Here is a 21,681-nt window from a genome sequence, read left to right as displayed (position 1 = left end):
CCTCTGTAAATGGTACCTCTGTGAATGAGGTACCTCTGTGAATGGTCCCTCTGTGAATGGTCCCTCTGTGACTGTTCCCTCTGTGAATGGTACCTCTGTGAATGGTACCTCTGTGAATGGTACTTCTGTGAATGGTATCATGCATTTTGTACCTCCTTTCCTTCTCAGTTGTTCGTTCACTGTGGTAGACTATTTATTTTGTCCATCCACTTGCGATTTGAACAGCTTGAAGGCGGGACCATTGATATATTTGTATTCAAATACGGTTTGAGTTCCAATTGCTCATCCGTTCCCCTGTGATAGCCTGGAGTATATTTGGTTTCTCTCCGATAAGGCCTGAGTATACATTGAGTGGTATTCAGTTGAATTGCTTGTACACACCCAGTGCTTTGGCATACCATAGGGCAGGAGGATGATGTGTCTGGCAAGGATAGGATTGGAATACTATTCAAAATATTACTTAAATTTTTGACTGTACCAGATGGGCGGGGTTTGCCATTTTAGGGCTGCTCTATTGGTTCAATTAAGCCAGGTAAGCTCAATCAAGCACAGTTAGTGTTTTCAATGATTTCAAATAGTGTTTGAACCCAGGTCTGATTGTATCCTGTCACTTCTCCCACCCTGGCAATCCCCTTCTACTGCTACTGTTTGGAATGTGGTTGTGGAGGATGGTGGTGAAGGTTGAAGGGTATGTTGTACCTGGGGCTACCAGTGTTGCCATCCAGGCTTAAAGGACACACAGGGTGTACGTCCCAAATGGCACCCTACTCCCTATATAGTGCACTACTTTTGATGAGCACCTCTCAAAATTAGTGCACTAAATAGGGAATCGGGTGCCATTTGCGGAAAACACAGGATCTGTTTCTCTAGATAGAAAAGAATACTCTTGGTACCGTTTGCTTTGACAAACCATCTGTTCCCCTAGCCAGGCTTCCTAAAGGAAACATGGACAGTACATGTGAAGGTACGCTCCATACGGTACCATTGGTCTACTGTATGGATTCATATACAATATACAGCCTGTATTGTCATGGAGACATGATATACCACATCACAAACATTTTTAGATGCTGTGTTAATAACACTTATGGGTATTAAATGTCTGTGTGTGTGTGTGACTAGATGAATATGCCTATGGGAGAAGCTTTCACACATTGAATGGGTAAGTTAAATCTTCATTATCACCCACAGTACATCAAAGCTTTTCAGTCTGCTACGCATGACTTCATCCTCATGACTTCTCTTTCAGTATAGTTTCACTATTCAAAACATGCTGTCTTAAAATGGTGTGCGAAAAATGGGTCGGAACATTTTGTCAAATCATTTGAGTCGACGTGTTTTGTTGACATTTAGGCAACATTTTTTGAGGTGTTGTTGAAACAACCGTGTACACAGGACACCACTGTACAACTGTGATTTTTTACATACATTTCCACCTACTAGATATCAGCCCCGTGCTTTAAAAATACAGCAGTTTTCTGTGATTGGCCTGTACTTTTGGGAATATTGCTCTATTCCTAACATCAAACTATAGAGAGGCAAAAAAGTGTTATGTGTGTGTATTACCTTATGAAGTGGTCCATCAAAACACACACACACATAAAACACACAATTCAGCCAGAATATACTCTATATAGTTGGAAAACTTTCAGTTGGATAACGTCATTGTGTCTGTTCATTTTCAGAGAAAGGAGAGGGAAAAGAGAGGGAAAAGAGAGGGAGAGGGAAAGGAAAGAGGGAAAGAAGAGAGGGAAAGGAGGGGAAAGAGAGGGAAAGGAGAGGGAAAGGAGAGGGGAAAGAGAGGGAAAGAAGAGAGGGAAAGAAGAGAGGGAAAGAAGAGAGGGAAAGAAGAGAGGGAAAGGAGAGGGAAAGGAGAGGGAAAGGAGAGGGAAAGGAGAGGGGAAAGAGAGGGAAAAGAGAGGGAAAGCAGGGAGGAAGCAGAGAGTGCTAGCTGAGGTTTAATGATAATAGTCCTGACGATGATAATCCTTCCCTTTACTTCCTGCTGACTGGAGAAAGCCCTGTCATTGGTCTGTGCTGTTCCTATTAATGTTACAGAGGTTCATTTGAATTTGAATGGACCATCAGGAGGATTAGAGCAAAGGAGACTCACTTTCTCACACACACACACACACACACACACACACACACGTAGACGTAGACAATGGGTAAAACCCTGACAGGTCAGAGTGATAAACTCTTCGCTTCAGACTCTTTTTTTCGTGTTGTCACCTGTTCCTGCAGTCTCTACCTGCCTGTCACTCACAGCAGGGGGCTTAAAACCAGCCATCGCAAGACAAAGAAAACTTCACATGACACCGATGGTGACATGAGGAACGCTGTGTGCTGAGGGGTTCAGGCATAGTGGTGGTATTAGAGGGGTTTGTCGAAGATGCCAGAAGGAAAGAGAAGAAAGGAGAGTTTTAAATAAAACACACCACAGTGAGTTTTAAGTGGTCGCAAAAATAGAAATATTTTTTCTAGACTTTACTTTGGTTTTACCCCTTTAGTTGTGCTTTTAACCAGATCTAATATATATGACTTCAATCACAGTATTCTCTATATGTGTCCTAAATGGCGCCCTGTCCCTGTATATAAAAGGTCATATAGACACTGTTATGGCCTTATCCTCCCCCAGCCACTCTATTCAGACAGTACCTGAGCTGGGCTGATGTCTGATGATAAATGTCCACTGTGGGTGTCCTGATGGCGAGGCTGAACCAGCACATCGCATCGCACCAGGAAGACACGTGCACATGCGCATACACACACACGCGTGCATGTTTCATTGTGATAAGCAGTGGATAGCCTTTGGCCAGGGTGGTTGCTCCAGACTGATTTAACTCCACCCTTCTCCCATTCAAATGGAATTTGCTTGAGTAGGAGGTTAAACAGAGAGAAGAAAAAGTAAGACTTGTCAAATTAGCAGCTTAGCGAATCTCCTGCCAATTGTCATTCAGTCTAATTAAAAAATGGCTAATTTTAACGTGCATAACTTCAAATAAGTGCTCAGCGTTAAAGTCCTGGCTGTCAGGTGTAAACAAGCCATGTGACGGTAGACTGTAGAGGAGGGAGGGGGAAATCAATCGACATCTGTTAATTTATCTCAGGCAGGAGACCAAATTGAAAAATTGATTGCGATTGCTCCTGCTGACACACAATCTGCATTGTGATCAAGGAGCAATACATCGCAGCACCTGCTTAGTAAACGATAATGGGCATTTCAGTGGTTGTAGCCAAGGGCTTTGTCTCGCCAATATAGACCAAATTGGCCATCTTTACCGGCCTGTGGCAAGAACAGAAACACACACACACACACACACACGGGAGTCTGGATGATAGAAGTGCAGGTGAAATGTCTGCAGAAAATGCCTTGAATCAGAGAGAGTAGTGATTCAGCTGGTAGTGAACCATAGTTTTCATTATGAAGCTCTAATGAGTGAAAATGAGAGACAATAAATCCATTCAGTTACAGAGAAGCTCCTTGGCTCTGCAGTCACACTAATGATATTGGATGCATCCCAAATGGCATCCTGTTCCCGATATAGTGAACCACATTTGACCAGAGCCCTATGGGCCATGATCAAAAGCAGTGCACAATATAGGTAATAGGGTGCCATTTGGGACTCATTCCTTGCATTTCCCTCTTTTAATAATACTGGGACCAATCCATATGTCCCCTGACTCGTCTCGACAGTATTGCTCCAATTTAAATCAAAGGGGAAGGGCAGGGCAGAGAAACACCTCTCTTTAGGGAAAGAGATTTCCAGTGGGAAAGTAATTGATACTGCAGTCAGTGACAATTTATAAGCATGTTGAAAATCTGTTTATGACCACGTGTCACTTTTCCCTTTTCATTGTTCTACATACCAAGGTACATTTTACAGCTGTTGGTCCTGTTCATTTGCAGCAGCAAGGAGTCAACAAATGGCAACAGTAAAGCCGTACATGTGTGCAAGATCTAAACTGAGAGAACCAGATTGTTTATCCAAGTATGCACATCAGGCCTGCTGACAGATAGCCTCCTGGTCTGGGATTAAACTATTGGTGGGTGATACATCAGAAACGGATGCACAAACACACACAAGCACAAACACACACACACACACACACACGAGACACACACTGCGTATATCACACTTCTGTCATCATGAAGTGCTTTGAGAGACAAGTCAAGGATCATATCACCTCTACATTACCTGTCACCATAGGCCCACTTCAATTTTCTTATCGGCCCAATAGATCCACAGACGATGCAATCGCCATCACACTGCACACTGCCGTAACCATATCCGGACGAGGAATAACTATGTAAGAATGCTGTTCATTGACTATAGTTCAGCACTCAACACCATAGTACCCTCCAAGCTCATCATTAAGCTTGAGACCCTGGGTCTGAACCCCGCCCTGTGCAACTGGTCCTGGACTTCCTGATGGGCCTCCACCTCCACTTCGCTGATCCTCAACACTGGGGCTCCACAAGGGTGTGTGCTCAGCCCCCTCCTGTACTCCTTGTTCACACATTACAGTGCGGCCAAACACGTCTCCAACGCAATCATCAAGTTTGCAGACGACACAACAGTCGTAGGCTTGATTACCAACAATGACGAGACAGCCTACAGGGAGGAGGTGAGGGCTCTAGAAGTGTGGTACCAGGAAAATAACCTCTCACTGAAAGTCAACAAAACAATAGAGATGACCGTGGACTTCAGGAAACAGCAGAGCAGAGGGAGCACCCCCCCCCCCCCACAGGGGCCGCAGTGGAGAAGGCAGAAAGCTTCAAGTTCCTCAGTTTACAGATCACCGACAAACTGAAATGGTCCACCCACACAGACAGTGTGGTGAAGAAGGCGCAACTGCACCTCTTAAACCTCAGGAGGCTGAAGAAATTTGGCGTGGCACCTAAAATCCTCACACACTTTTACAAATGCACAATTGAGAGCATCCTGCTGGGCTGTATCAGGAACTGCACCGCCCGCAACCACAAGGCTCTCCAGAGGGTGGTGCTGTCTGCCCAATGCATCACTGGGGGCAAACTACCTGCACTCCAGGACACCTACAGCACCCGATGTCACAGGAAGGCCAAAAAGATCATCAAGGACAACAACCACCCGATCCACTGCCTGTTCACCCCGCTATCATCCAGAAGGCGAGGTCAGTACAGGTGCATCAAAGCTGGGACCAAGATACTGAAAAAATATTTCTATCTCAAGTCTATCAGACTGTTAAACAGCCATCACTAGCACATCAGAGGCTGCTGCCTATATACATAGACTTGAAATCACTGGTCACTTTAATAAATTGAACACTAGTCACTTCAATGATGTTTTCATATCTTGCATTACTCATCTCATATTAGGGCTGGGCGATATGACAATATATTTTGTGTGACGATAGACGCTTTGCGTCGTCCAATTGCAAAGCAAACAAACACGGAGGAGAGTGAACATACCAAAAAGAAGGGCTTCTTCGGGCGCATGGACGTGGTTTGGGTATGAAAAGTCTGACACGGACCTGAAAACCGTCCTCTGCAAAATATGCCGCAGGCCGGTCCCGACAACAGGCTCAAACACCACTAACCTCTTTTACCACCTACGCAAGATTCATGTGAAACAATACGGAGAGAGTACGGATGAGACCCAAAAAGGTACAGTCGAGTGCTCAAAGCAAACCCCCGACTCAGACGTTGAAGAGGCTTTTGCCCGCGACACATCATATGGCAAAGAATCACAAAGATGGAAGGAGATATCAGCTGCCGTTACGACTTACATCTGCAAAGACATAATTTACACGGTCGAGAAACGGGGGTTTCGTGAGTTGGTGCTAACACTCGACCCAAGGTACCAAATGCAAATTGATATGTGACACATATTAATGCCAAAATAACATGCAAAACAGGCAAGCTAAATATATTTTAGACCTGTATTTATTTTGTTTGCAACTATAGTTTGTCTTTCTATTTACCTTCTTAGATTTTATACATTCACATTTTATATTTTGTTACATGCTTAATTGAAATTTGCACAAAGGTTCTAAATAAAAAGGAGAAATAATAAAATATTAGTAAGTTCCTTTCGTTTGTTGAGTTTAATTGAACATGTGGTAAGAAATAGGCCTTTAGATTTTATATCAACTATTTATTCATTCAATTTACAGAAAATGTGCTATATCATGATATGTACCGTTATCGGGATATGAAATGACCTATATCGGGATATGAGATTTTGCCCATATCGCCCAGCCCTATCTCATGTATATACTGTATTCTACACTGTTCTACTGTATCTTAGCCTATGCCGCTCTGACATTGCTTGTCCATATATTTATATATTCTTAATTCCATTCCTTTACTTAGATTAGTGTGTATTGGGTATATGTTGTGAAATTGTTAGATATTACTTGTTAGATATTACTGCACTGTCGGAGCTAGAAACACAAGCATTTCGCTACACCCGCAATAACATCTACTACACACGTGTATGTGACCAATAACATTTGATTTGACACTGGGAAAGATTAATCTGATGAACATGATGTAGTGCTGCGGCTTCTTCCGGCCATAATCATGACAAACTACCCACACACAGATGAGCTAACCTTAATGAGCTGAGCTAAAGTTAATGTGATAACGAGATATGTAAAAGCAACATATGATAACATGAAACTACACATGTAAAAACATGAGCTCATGTCAAGTGAATGTGACAACATGGGATGCAACATTTCAACAATGTTTTTCACGTCAAAATGCAATTCCACATGTAAGAGATTGAATTTGCACTTTTACATGTGAATGTGAATGTTTGACATTTTCCACAAGCTTCCCATAATAAGTTGGGTGAATTTTGGCCCATTCCTCCAGACAGAGCTGGTGTAACTGAGTCAGGTTTGTAGAACGCCTTGCTCGCACACGCTTTTTCAGTTCTGCCCACAAATTTTCTATAGGATTGAGGTCATGGCTTTGTGATGGCCACTCCAATACCTTGACTTTGTTCTCCTTGTTTTTCATTTTGCCACAACTTTGGAAGTATGATTGGGGTCATTGTCCATTTGGAAGACCCATTTGCGACCAAGCTTTAACTTCCTGACTGATGTCTTCAATATATCCACGTTATTTTCCTTCCTCATGAAGCCATCTATTTTGTGATGTGCACCAGTCTCTCCTGCAGCAAAGCACCCCCACAGCATGATGCTGCCACCCCCGTGCTTCATGGTTGGGATGGTGTTCTTCGACTTGCAAGCATCCCTCCTTTTCCTCCAAACATAACAACATCATTATGGCCAAACAATTATATTTTTGTTTCATCAGACCACAGGACATTTCTCCAAAAGTACGATCTTTGTCCCCATGTGTAGTTGCAAAGCGTAGTCTGGCTTTTTTATGGCGGTTTTGGAGCATTGGCTTCTTCCTTGCTGTCGATATAGGACTTGTTTTACTGTGGATAGAGCTACTTTTTTACTTGTTTCCTTCAGCATCTTCACAAAGTCCTTTGCTGTTGATCTGAGATTGATTTGCACTTTTCAATGACAACAATATTGAGTAAACAATGAAGACTTTTATTGGAACTTAATATAATACTTAAATAAAATCAATGTAGTCTCCAATAAATAATGAAACATGTTCAATTTGGTTTAAATAATGCAAAAACACTGTTGGAGAAGAAAGTCAAAGTGCAATGTGCCAAGTAAAAAAGCTAACGTTTAAGTTCCTTGCTCAGAACATGAGAACATATGAAAACTAGTGGTTCCTTTTAATATGAGTCTTCAATATTCCCAGGTAAGAAGTTTTAGGGTGTAGTTATTATAGAACTATTTCCCTCTATACCATTTGCATTTCATATAACTTTGACTATTGGATGTTCTTATAGGCACTTTAGTATTGCAAGCCTAATCTCGGGAGTTGACAGGCTTGAAGTCATAAACAGTGCAGTGAATCAAGTATGGCTATTAGCTGCTGTTTGAATGAATGCTTACGAGCCTGCTGCTGCCTACCACCGCTCAGACTGCTCTATCAAATATCAAATCAGAGACTTAATTCTAATATAATAAACACAGAAATACGAGCCTTTGGTCATTAATATGGTCAAATCCTGAAACTATTATTTTGAAAACAAAAACGTTTATTCTTTCAGTGAAATACAGAACCGTTCCGTATTTTATCTAACGGGTGGCAACCCTAGGACTAAATATTACTGTTACATTGCACAACCTTCAATGTTATGTCATAATTATGTAAAGTTCTGGCAAATTAATTACGGTCTTTGTTAGGAATAAATGGCCTTTCAACAGTTCGCAACGCGCCAGGCGTTCCAAACTGCTGCATATACCCTGACTCTGCTTACACTGAACGCAAGAGAAGTGATACAATTTCCCTAGTTAAAATATTGCCTGCTAACATGAATTTATTTTAACTACATATGCAGGTTTAAAAAATATATACTTGTGGATTGATTTTAAGAACGGCATTGATTTTTATGGTTAGGTACATTATTGCGACGATTGTGCTTTTTTCGCGAATACGCTTTTGTTAAATCATCATCCGTTAGGCTGTGATTCGATGATAAATTAACAGGCACCACATTGATTATATGCAACCATGTGTAGTTAACTAGTGATTATGTGAAGATTGATAGTTTTTTTCTAAGACAAGTTTAATGCTAGCTAGCAACTTACCTTAGCTCCTTGCAGCCACCAGGTCCTTTTGATGGACAGGTGGTCAGCCTGCCACGCAGTCTCCTCGTGGATTGCAATGTAATCGGCGTCCAAAAAGGCCAATTACCAATTGTTATGAAAACTTGATATCGGCCCTAATTGATCGGCCATGCCAATTAATCGGTCGACCTCTAATGGGAAGGCAAAGCTCTAGCTACTGAATGTGGCAGAGCATAAGAAGCTGCTCACACTCCTGACACTGGGTTTTCACACACACACACACACACACACACACACACACACACACACACACACACACACACACACACACACACACACACACACACACACACACACAATATGTTGTCTCTACTGCTATCAGGATGCTCATTTGGTCCGACAGCCAGTGTTTAATGGCCAATTTTGGTGTATTATGTGTATAAATCACAGACAGTAATGCTCTTTTATGTTGGTGGAGATTGTCTTTGTTTCATACCCAAACGACAACAACCTAAAAACTCCCTCATTGCTTGTTGTCATCCCTTTGTGTCTCAAATTCTACTTGACAAGATCACAAAGCCCCCAGCGTCTTCGCAGGATTTCTCACAAGCCGGTTATTAAGCTATAAATATCCATATAAAACTAGTCTTGCTTGGCACCATCACACACTAATGAAGGGAGTCAAGTGGCGCGCGGCAGATATGCCCTCACATGCACGCTGTCACAAGCTATTTAATTGAACTTCAGGAAATGGTTTCCCCATTGTTTTCTAGAAGCCTCCTCTCCCTCTCATCATTATGGGACTAATATGCTGTGCTTATTGTCTCTTATTGTCATCAGCAGTCATGCAAAGTTTCACATAACGATTCCTCCCCTTCTACACGATCTCTGTTTCCTTGGGCTCATCTGTCTCAGTGTCTGAGTAGGAAAAGGATCACGGCAGTGAAGTACAGCAGGGCTGGCGGAGGCAGGGCACTTAGGCTCTTTTGACCCTTCTGGGCTGGAATGTACTGGTCTGGTTATACATCCACATATTGTCTGGATCCATGCTTGAAAGGATAATGTGTCAAGACAATATCTGAGCCAGCTCAGTATAGTTCTGGTCTTTATGATAATGTAAAAAGGGTATTATCTCCACCCCCCCCAGATTCTGGCAGAGGAACAAAGGGAGGCGTGGCAACATGCTGGAGTTACTAGGAAAGGTCCACTGCACCACGGCACCACAGCCTGATCTGGACCTTTTGGGAGGCTGAGAGAACTAGAGCAATGTTTGGTCATGGTCGTGGTCAGAAGCATGGAGGGGAACGTATGATAGATGGGACATGGATGGTTCCCAGGGTCAGGTGTGTGTGACGTGGAGAGGAGAAGTATGTCTGTGTGTGTGTGGGTCCCTTCCATGCAGCGAGTCTCTGTCTCCCAGCAGGATAGGCTAATCATGATCACATACACAGACCGGAAGCAGTGTGTGCAGTGCAGGTGTATAGAAAAGATAGATGCAGAGACGAGAAAAGAAAGGGGGGTGAGGGGAGGATGAGGAGAGGGGTTAAACACTGAGGTGACGAGCTGTCCCAGTTTGGAAAAAAGACAGCATGATGGATGAAGAGAGAGGAGGAGTAGAGGCAGAGACCAGGAAGAAAAAGCAGGTTGCGACAGCAGGATGGCAGGTGACAGTGTGTGACGATAGAGCTACACTGTGTTGATTAAGCGTGGAGTGTAGAAGGTCAGGACCATGGTTTTGAAGTCAGGTGTCATGTGCTGTTAGATGGTGCTCTTCTATTCTGACCTGTAGGTGAAGACCAGGCTCATCACATCTAAGGGTATGCGAGTCAAAGGACCAGTAAAAAACACAAGGAGGAGAGAAGAGAGGGATAGAGGGAGGGGAGAGGAGTAGCAACTACAGTAGCTTTCATGGTCCATAGAGTGTAATTATTACACAGAACATTGAAGCCAGCACAGTGCAGGGACAACAGCCAGACTGTCTGTCCCAAACATTGCCCTGATTACGACAGGGAGGATGCAGGGGGGAGGCAGGGTGGCATCAGAGTTAAAGAATAGTCAGAAGGTTCTATTAGTTCCTTTGTTCTCTCCTGTCATCCCTGTAAGACAGTGGTTGACCGAGGAAGGAAGGGAAGCCAGGCTTAGGATGATGGGATTAAGTTTGGCTCGTTTGAGGCCAATTGCCGGTTTGAGAGCAGTGCCAGAGACAGAAGAGGACAGAGGAGGAGAGCTGCGAGTGTCAGTGATTATTAGAGGGTAGGAAGGCTAGGAGGAGGAGGCGGTTCAGCACTGAAAGACTAAAGCATCGCCGTCGTGCTATGCCATGTCTCAGCTTGAGCATGACAACCCCAGAACAGTCTCAGCTGGGTGGCTGGCTGGTAGCTGGCTGGCGCCTCGCAAAGTGGGTGTGCTGCTGTTTCAGAGGCTGTGGCACCACCGCATGTGTTACCTCATGTACTGCTGTGAGGCGTATGTCAAAATGAACAGAATGACTGCCACATCCCAGGATCAGTAATGAACCACCGTACCTTGGTGTGTGTAGTATAGACCTAATGAGTGGAGGGGAGTTTGTCTGCCCCTTTTTATATAATTACAAAGCCAAGTCAGAGCCATATGTTGCATCATTAATTCAGCGACTATGGTTTTGGAAAGTCTTGTAGAATGTCAGCAGCTAGCAGCTAGCTCCAAATGGAATTCCCCCGACTCTCTGAAGTAGAAATCAAATGAAAACTGGAACGTCAGTAGAATCAGAGAGCAGGATGGAACTGACAATATGGAACAGATGTTTGTAGGAATGTTGACTTTTCCGTGTGGCCCCTTGTCTTGACGTTGCCAACTGCCGGTACGGGTGACTGACAGAACCTGAAGAGAAAAAAACCGAAGTGGAGACGAGAGAAAAGCATTTTGGCTGTGTTGGTAGGACTAAGTGGGAGACAGGCTGGCAGCATAGCAGCAAAGTTCTAGATTGCAGAAACTGGGACAGCAGCACAGCTGTGTGTTGGCGTGTCGGGGGACTCCTAGATTGGTGTCACTGTATTTCATTGTCAGGGGGAGAGAGAGAAGAGAAAAAGGAGTGAAAGACAGAGAGGCCCTGTTGCAGCTTGTCTCACATTGCCTGGTGGTGGAGAGCAGAGGAAAAAAAGAGAAACATGAGATGAAGAGAGACCCCGTTGTACCTTGTTGCAATGTTTGCCATTGCCCGAAGAGGAGAGAAAGGAGACGAGAAAAAAATGAAGACTGTTTTGTGTGCATCATTAACGGGCGGGTAAACAGTGGCCTCCAACATTGAAGTGATCCACAGTAGCTGATGTTAGAACTGACTGTAGGTGTGGTGCCTGTCTCTGAGGTGTTATTGGCTCAGCGACCTGCAGCCTGTGGCCTGTCAGTCAAACAGGCGAGGGAGAGAGAAACAGAGGGGGAGAGAGATGAAGAGAAAGAGACAGACGGGGGGGGGGGGGGGGGGGGAAGAGAACTGCTGTTCATTCCCACGACCTCAGTAGACATGTGGAAGAGGATCTGTCTGATCAGCCTGATTCCTGTCTGATCAGCCCGATGCCTGATTGGCTGAGTGACTGCTCTGAGGCTCTCTCCAGTTCAACCAGCAACCTGTGGGAGCTAGAACATGTGATGCTTGCAGGATCTATAGGCTTCATATTCTGCTGTTATTTTACACTTTCACAGTGATGATCTCTGGCTTTGCTTCTAAAGTTCAAAAAGTGACACTCTTTAGACTGGTAACTCCTAGTAAGACAGTATCCTTGGTTAATGCTTTAATGATGCCTTCAAAGTCAGAATATATTACATGGTACTTTAGTGAATCCACACTGAACAAAAATATAAACACAACATGCAACAATTTCAAAGATTTTACTGAGTTGCACTTCATATAAGGAAATCAGTCAATTGAATTAGTCATTAGGCCCTAATCTATGGACTGGGAATACAAATATGCATCTGTTGGTCACAGATACCCTAAAAAAAGGTAGGGGCATGGATCAGAAAACCAGTCCGTATCTGGTGTGACCACCATTTGGAGCACGGCACATCTAATTTGCATAGAGTTGATCAGGCTGTTGATTGTGGCCTGTGGAATGTTGTCCCACTTCGATGGCTGTGTGAAGTTGCTGGATACTGGTGGGAACTGGAACACACTGTCGTACACGTCGATCCAGAGAATCCCAAACATGCTCAATGGGTGACATGTCTGGTGAGTATGCAGGCCATGGGAGAACTGGGACATGTTCAGCTTCCAGGAATTGTGTGCAGGTCCTTTTGACATGGGGCAGTGCATTATCATGTTGAAATATGAAGTGATGGCGGCAGATGAATGGCATGACAATGGGCTTCAGGATATCATCACGGTACCTCTGTGCATTGATAAAATGCAATTGTGTTCATTGTCTGTAGCTTTTACCTGCCCATACCATAACCCCACCGCCACCATGGGGCACTCTTTTCACAACGTTGAAATCAACAAACCGCTCACACGGCGCCATACACGCTGTCTGCCATCTGCCCGGTACACTTGAAACCGAGATTCATCCATGAAGAGCACACTTCTCCAGCGTGCCAGTGGCTATCGAAGGTGGGTATTTACCCACTGAAGTCAGTTACGACGCCGAACTGCAGTCAGGTCAAGACCCTGGTGAGGACAACAAGCACACAGATGAGCTTCGCTGAGCCGGTTTCTGATAGCTGTGCAGACATTTTTCGGTTCTGAAAACCCTGTTTCATCAGCTGTCTGGGTGGTTGGTCTCAGACAATCCTGCAGGTGAAGAAGTTGGATGTGGAGGTCCTGTGCTGGCGTGGTTACACCTGGTCTGTGGTTGTGAGGCTGGATGGACGTAAACGATGTTGGAGGCGGTTTATAGTAGAGAAATGAACATTTAGTTCTCTGGCAACAGCTCTGGTGGACATTCCTGCAGTAAGCATGCCAATTGCATGCTCCCTCAACAACTTGAGAAGTGACATTGTGTGGTGTGATAAAACTGCACAGTTTGGTGGCTATTTATTGTCCCCAGCACAAGGCGCACCTTTGTAATGAGCATGCTGTTTAATCAGCTTCTTGATATGCCACACCTGTCAGGTGGTTGGATTACCTTGGCAAAGGAGACATGCTCACTAACAGGGATGCAAAGAAATGTGTGCACAACATTGGAGAAGAAAACATTTCTAGGATCTTTTCTTTCAGCTCATGAAACATGGGACCATGTTGTTCAGTGTATTACACTGTACACACAGTTTCTTCAACAACATTGATTCCCTTTACGGCCTCTGTTAGATCCTCAGCCTCTCGATGTATGACAGGTGTTATCTTCAGTGAGAAGGCAAAGTAAACACGCTGGTGACCATACACAGTTCAGTTATCTAGTAAATTACTAAAAGCAGATACCGTGGGACATTGGGAATGTGGGGACATTGTGACTGTGAGTGTTATTCTCTATGAGTGTTGTGTGGCTGGTGTAGCTCTGAGTGAAATTCTCTGTTGAGAGCCGCTGTAAGGGGCTGGGTAGTGGATGGTGAGTGATGGCGGGCCTGAATCGCATTGACTGTATGCTGGGATATATGGGACAGCTGAGGTGATGAAAGATAAACTGGACCCGGGAGAGAGAGCGAGAGTACTGAGACAGAGAGAGAGAGAGCGAGAGAGGACCAAGCCACTCTAGATCTCATCTCGACATATTTCATTCTAAATTATTGCCCTCTTTAAGGACTAGAAGCCTCCCTCCTCTCTCTTCCCTCCGTTTGCTGAGGCGCAAAGGTACAGCGGTACCTCACCCCTACCACAGATATAAAACACCAAGAAAAAAGAACAGATGAATATACAAACAGAATCCTGATGGTTTCCTCTCCTCCCCCTTCCCTCCCTTTACAGACCTCCATGGTGGTAAATAGTGCATGAACGACTCCAACGAACAGAGGCTGTAATTTTGAATGCTGAAGCTTTATTTGCTCAGTTTATTTAAGCCCCAAAATGGCCCCTGATGGAGCCATCAGGCCCCCCTCATTGGCTAATGCTTTAATTAGGTCCATCTGGAAGAGGCTGGAAGGGATGGGAAGGGGAGAGAGCCGCACTCAAGTTGCACACACCCTAATTTGTCTTTCTGCCTGCACTCAGTGACTAGTGTCCCTGCTGATGCAGCCTGGGAAATATTGGGGTAGGGGGGTTGGGATTCTGGCAACAGACCAAACGTGAGCACACACATGTACACACACACACACACACACACACACACACACACACACACACACACACACACACACACACACACACACACACACACACACACACACACACACACACACACACACACACACACACCTCAGTAGCTCCCTACACTACACATTCCATACTGTGAGATACCACAAGAACTGGTTTGGGAGGAGGAGACTTGTGACCCTGTATCCTCCCTTTACATTCCCATCATGTACTGGACTGACGGAGACAGTGTTGGGTGCATGCCGCTGCTTCAACCTAGAGTTCTGCGTTATCATCCAGCTAAAAGGCATTGTTGGTTTACTGGGGTGAACATTATTATGTAGTCTGGTTATTGTTATTAGAAGACTAAGCTCTATTCCCCCCAGCCTGGAGGTTGACATTGAATTACTGTACTTGATTAGGAATTGGGTCAGTGATGAGTGTCAGTAGCTACTGTAAATCTGCTTGTGTATGTGTGTGTGCGCGTGTGTATTTGCGTTACTGTGTGTGTGTGTATCTCTATCTGTGTGTCTGTGCATTGGGAATTTCAACACAGTGAAATAGAAGTGAGTCTTTTCCAAATGACACAAAGTCTGTTCATGTAAAATAGGACATACCTGATCATTGCCCAATAGGAATGTAGGCCAGGTATAAATATTCCTAATCATGTCAATAAATCATAGTAATGTATTTTGCATGTGCTAGATAAGGTTGACCTATTTCCCTAACACATTTACCACAGTCTATCAGCGTCTCAGTTTACAGACTCCAATACTTTATCAGTCCGGCTATTTGCATAAACACATGGGGATATTTCTATACAATAGCAGCAGTATAATTGTGTACTGTAGCCTGGGTTTCTTATCATCAGTTGTTTGGATATTCTGTATTTACATATGCTTGTCCATGTCCATTCCTCAGAGGGCTATTGTCTTACCAAATAGTTCAGAATAATCTTAGAGCCATTTGCCAGTCTTTTTCATTATTGTGCATTATTATAATAAAAAGTACAAGAACGTTCAAATACACTACATGACCAAAAGTATGTGGCCACCTGCTCATCGAACATCTCATTCCTAAATCATGGGCATTAATATGGAGTTGGTCCCCCCTTTGCTGCTATAACAGCCTCCACTCTTCTGGGAAGGCTTTCCACTAGATGTTGGAACATTGCTGCGGGGACTTGCTTCCATTCATCCACAAGAGTATTAGTGAGGTTGGGCACAGATGTTGGGTGATTAGGCTTGAATCTCAGTCGGCATTTCAATTCATCCCAAAGGTGTTCAGTTGGGTTGAGGTCAGGGCTCTGTGCAGGCCAGTCAAGTTCTTCCACACCGATCTCGACAAACAATTTCTGTATAGACCTCACTTTGTGCACAGGGGGCATTGTCATGCTGATAAAGGAAAGGGCATTCCCCAAACTTTTGCCACAAAGATGGTAGCACAGAATTGTCTCAAATGTAATTGTATGTTGTGGCGTTAAGATTTCCTTTCACTGGAATTAAGGGGCCTAGCTCAAACCAAGAAAAATATCCCCAGGCCATTATTCCTCCTCCACCGAACTTTACAGTTTGCACTATGCATTGGGGCAGGTAGCATTGGGGCAGGTTCTCCTGGCATTCGCCAAACCCAGATTCGTCCATAGGACTGCCAGATGGTGAAGCATGATTCATCACTCCAGAGAACGCGTTTCCACTGCTCCAAAGTCCAATGGCAGCGGACTTTACACCACTCCAGCCGACGCTTTGCATTGTTCATGGTGATCTTAGGCTTGTGTGCAGCTGCTTGGCCATGGAAACCCATTTCATGAAGCTCCCGACAAACAGTTATTGTGCTAACGTTGCTTCCATAGGCAGTTTAGAACTCGGTAATGAGTGTTGCAACCGAGGACAGACTATTTTTCTGTGAACTTGTGTGGCCTACCACTTCGCGGCTGAGCCGTTGTTACTCCTACACGTTTCCACTTCACAATACAGTTGAACTGGGCAGGGCAGAAATCTAACAACTGACTTGTTGAAGGTGCCACATTGAAAGTCACTGAGCTCTTCAGTAAGGCCATTCTACTGCCAATGCTTGACTATGGAGATTGCTGTGTGCTCGATTGTATACACCTGTCAGCAACGGTTGTGACTGAAATAACCGAATCCACTCATTTGAAGGGGTGTCCACATACTTTTATATATATCGTGTAGCTCTATTAAATTGCTTTGACAAGTCGTTGATGGGAAAAGTGATGGCTTTTAAGCTGGCGAATGAAGAGGTGAATTGAATACATCTTGTATACTCAGATTTATTTACCCGTCTCAATGTACAACCTTCTATCGTTGGGTTTTCTTCTAATGACAGATTTCCATAGTGCATTGTTATGGCAACAACGCAGAGATGCTATTGCGGATGCGTCTTCCAAGGCTCACTTTGAGTTAAACTGACCACTTTTCCTTTCTTTCTCTGAGTATGTATTTATGTAAAACACTTTTTTGTTCGGGCCTCCTGATGACATTGCCGACTTTGCAGCCGTATCTCGTGCTAGCAAAGCAGTTTCTGTCAATTTTTATTTGTGTTCATAAAATGTGAAGGTGTAGCCTGAGAGAATGTGTTTCGCTAGCATGTAGAGAATAATGCAGTCATTACAGCACGTCAGCTGCTTTTAGCAGTGTCGGGACCTCTAACGTCTACTATTTTGACACAGTGCGCGATCAAAGACTAAAAACACCATTCAACGAACACAAGCCTTTAAAACTGAAATGCGTTTGTTGATCTCTTTCAGGTAAAGACAATAGCTGACTTCTTGTTTTCTGTTGGAAAAAATACTAATTGTAACATCTTCCAAACTACTCCTGCTAATAGCACATGCTGTAGACTAGCAAGGCATGGGACTGCAATCATTTCTATGACAACAAGGACAGCAACAAACTGACAATAAAATATCCGCCAAATTTAAGGTAGTACTTGTCTTTAATAACCTAGGGAAAGGTTTTGGGGAGTGATAAGGGGAAGGATTGAGGGGTAGAGGGAGGGGGGAGGAGGAAGATGCCATACTGTAGGAAGTGATATCGGCCTCAATTATGACTGTCAGTGGAGCGCTGAGCTGAGCTGCTGCGCTGGGCAGAAGGAAGGAGATGAGCTGAGACGAGGCTCCAGCGGAGACTCAGGAACTGATAGCTGATAATCCCTGGGAGCCCAGTCGCAGATGGAGCCATAGCACGGTCAGGTGTGTTAACTGCGACTGGCAGGGAGAGTTGACTCAACTGGGGATGAGGGGAGAGAGAGAGACAAAGTCCCTGCTTGGTACTGTTACTGGCAACCATCGCGCCTTTTTCAGAGTGGGCGGATTGGAAGACTGGTTGCGGATGGGAAGACTGGTTGTGTCCGAAATGGCACCCTATTCCCTACATAGTGCACTACTTTTGACCAGGTCCCATAGGTGATGTTCCCTCCAAAAAAATTAGGCCCTGAGCAAATTTCAGGTCTGCTGAGCTCAAACTTGAACGGTGTCAAAATTCTGTGCAACTTCCAGGGCGTGTTTACTTTGAACACTGATGCTGTACCGACTTTAAGTTAGTTATAACAATGACCAAGTAGGCTACTGTGGATATTTGATCATAATGTAGGCCGAGCAGTTGCCTACCATCAAAAACAATGGAGGATATGTATCCCATAACATTTTAACATGGAAATAGCTGTTCTATCATTCAGCCTACAGTAGCATCCAATGTGTGGTGTTCAATGTAGGCCTACATTCCATGAGACTTTTGAAGGAAAAAAACATGCAGGGCTTGACATTAACCTGCTTATCTACTTGTCCTTCAGACAAGGAGGTGACTGAAAATGTGTTGTTTGATGCAAGAAACCACTTTACAAAATAAAAATGCATTATTATTCCCATACCATTATTACAGAAAATTGGACAGATTATGCTACATTCTGTCTATTGGCTACTAAAAAGATCTTTACCTGACTTGCTTTTCAAAGATGTCTAGAAATGTACATGTTTTGTACTCTTGTATGAAGCAATCACTCCCCTATTGCTGACTACAAATTATCTATAACTGAGCTAATCACTCACTAACTAGCAAAGGATATTAACAAAATGTGCACACGTGGCTACATGCAGCTCTCGATTTGATCTCAAAACAAGTACATCTACTCACGACCGCTCATGCTGTAAACACAGTCCAGTTCAAGGTAAATGGCACGGATCCATATATGGCAATGGTCTATTTGCATATAGGCCTACTGCAGCTCTGATTGTTTATGCTGCACCAGTCTGGGTAGAGTACAGGCTGAGTAGTGCATGTCAATGCAATAGAATCCTTCTCCGATGCGTTCGGCCTACAACAGAATCTGTTGCGTAGTTTGTTTTGTTTCAGTATGTTGCATTGAAAGTGGCTAATATTGTGTTGATTTTATCACAACTGCCACAGTAGAGGGAAACGTTGATAGTGTTAACAGGGAAAACTCCAGGACAGTGTTCAGAAACCTATTCTGAGTCAAGATCACTTTGAGTCAGAATGCAAGTCGAGATCTACCGCTGAGATTTTTTTTTACCGTGACTTAAAAAAAAACGTAATACTATGCAACGCGAACCAATTAAAAACAGTACTGTAGCAATGAGGTTTGTCCAGGTAGCTATAGGCCCAAAACATTATCACGGCATATTGGCTTTGCTTGAATTGCCCTGCCAATGCTTTGTTTTTGGGGCCGTTTTTTATAAATTATATTTCAACATTTGAGGTAGGCTATATGATCACACAAGTAATAGATCCATCGTTGTATTACTTGTGAGGCACAGCTGAGTGAGCGTACATTTACATCATTTGATTAGTATTTTACTGGGCTGATAGTGCCTGTGTCTGATGGTCAGTCTCAGCGGAGGGAGAGAGCAGCAGGCTGAGGGTCCGCCTATCAACATCCCTCCTCTCTCCCTTTCCTCCGCTGACACTGACCAAAAAGGGACACCGTTCTTCCAACTGATGGCCAAACTGGAGTCGCACCGAATTATTTCTGCCTCATGTACAAATGTTGTTACTCCTATGAACAGACAGTGAAATATTTCTCAATATTAAAAAAGACCCAAGCCGCAAATAATAACAACAACGCAAGCCTATAGATACACTTTCCTACTCATTATTCATTACTGCTGCAGGCCTTGTTGTAGTGCTGAGTGGAAATAGTAAGAATGCACATTTTATGGTTTATAAAAGTGTTGAATACAAATTGTTGACAGCCCTGAGTAAGAACGTCTCTCTCTATATATCTCACAGGATCAACTTTGCTGTAGCTTTCTTTTATGCCTGTTATCTTACTGCAGACACGATCATCTGAGCCATCTGATTGTCCAGCAGTAGACCTATGGTGCATTTGATTTGCTCTGGGCTCACCGGGAAGGCAGAGTTTGTGCCTTCAGACACATGAAATGGTTCAAAATATCAACATTTCACCTACCTGCCGCGCAGGGCAGCTGAATCGGGTGCACCTACGACCAGCAGAGGAAAAAAAAGGAGAAAAAGGGAACACAATGCTTTATCATTGAGTTTTTTACAGAATGTTCAGCGATCGACTATGAATGCCTTGGAGATCGACCAGAATCGCGATCGACCAGTTGGTGACCACGGCTCTAGAAAGTTGAGTGAAGTTCAGTCTCGTGCTCCTCTCTATGGGCTGATATTTCTTACTAGGCAGTCCCTGAAAGCCGTGCAGCAGTCTCAGGGCAATGTGCGCGCAGCTTAGAGGGAACATTTCCCATATGTAAGTAGTACACTATATAGGGAATAGGGCACCATTTAGGGCATAGTCTAAATTAAATTCCAGTGTGGGCTGTCTGATATTTGGAGCAAATGGAAATAGCTTGTGATCCTTGTTCAGTTAATGTCTCAGAGGGACGGGGTTGTGGCTACTGGACGGGCATGGCTGCCTTCGCCGGAACTATAAAATGGGACGTGATGTTTCCATTATCTTAGAACAAAGAGTTGTGTCGAAGGGCAAAGGGACTGTTTGGCCATGTGATATACACTGAGTATACAAAACATTAAGAACACCTGACATAGACTGACCAGGTGAGTCCAGGTGAAAGCTATGATCCATAATTGACGTCACCTGTTAAATCCACTTCAATACGTGTAGATGAAGAGGAGGAAACAGGTTAATGAAGGATTTTTAAGACAATTGAGACATGGATCATGTATGTGTGCCATTCAGAGGGTGAATGACAAGACAAAATATTTAAGTTCCTTTGAACGGGGTATGGTGTTAGGTGCCAGGCGCACCAGTCTGAGTGTGTCAAGAACTGCAACGTTGCTTTTTTTTTTTACACTCAACAGTTTCCTGTGTGTATCAAGAATGGTCCACCGCCCAACGGACATCCAGTCAATTTGACACAACTGTGGGAAGCATTGGAGTCAACATGGGTCAGCATCCTTGTGGAACGCTTTCGAAACCTTGTAGTCCATGCCCTGACAGATTGAGGCTGTTCTGAGGGCTAAAGGGGGTGCAACTCAATATTAGGAAGGTGTTCATACTGTTTTGTACACTCAGTGAACACTCCATTTGAGGTGTATTGTACTGCAACACATAATGTACAGTACCTGTGTAATCTTCTTATGTCTGTGTAGTAGAAGTAATGAAAACATGGCAGTTTCCTTTTTTCAATCCTTTCAGAGTAATGCTTTGTTTATAGCTCAGCTCACTGGTCACCATAGCAGCACCCACTCGTAGCACGCGCTCCAGCAGGTATATCTCACGGGTCACCCCCAAAGCCAATTCCTCCTTTGGTCGTCTTTCCTTCCAGTTCTCTGCTGCCAATGACTGGAACGAACTGCAAACATCTCTGAAAC

The 21,681-nt window shown here is 44.0% G+C and overlaps 1 protein-coding gene across 1 annotated transcript in view; it reads left to right on the top strand.

Annotated features, from left to right (window-relative positions):
- Positions 1-21,681, top strand: part of adarb2 (adenosine deaminase RNA specific B2 (inactive)) — a 193,621-nt gene that overhangs the window by 9,167 nt on the left and 162,773 nt on the right. The gene's annotated exons all lie outside the window — the stretch shown is intronic.

The sequence above is a fragment of the Oncorhynchus mykiss genome, chromosome 11 (genome assembly GCF_013265735.2).
Source record: "Oncorhynchus mykiss isolate Arlee chromosome 11, USDA_OmykA_1.1, whole genome shotgun sequence".
Taxonomy (NCBI): domain Eukaryota; kingdom Metazoa; phylum Chordata; class Actinopteri; order Salmoniformes; family Salmonidae; genus Oncorhynchus; species Oncorhynchus mykiss.
The sequence above is the reverse complement of the archived record's forward strand: the minus strand, read 5'-3'. Positions and strand labels throughout refer to the sequence as shown.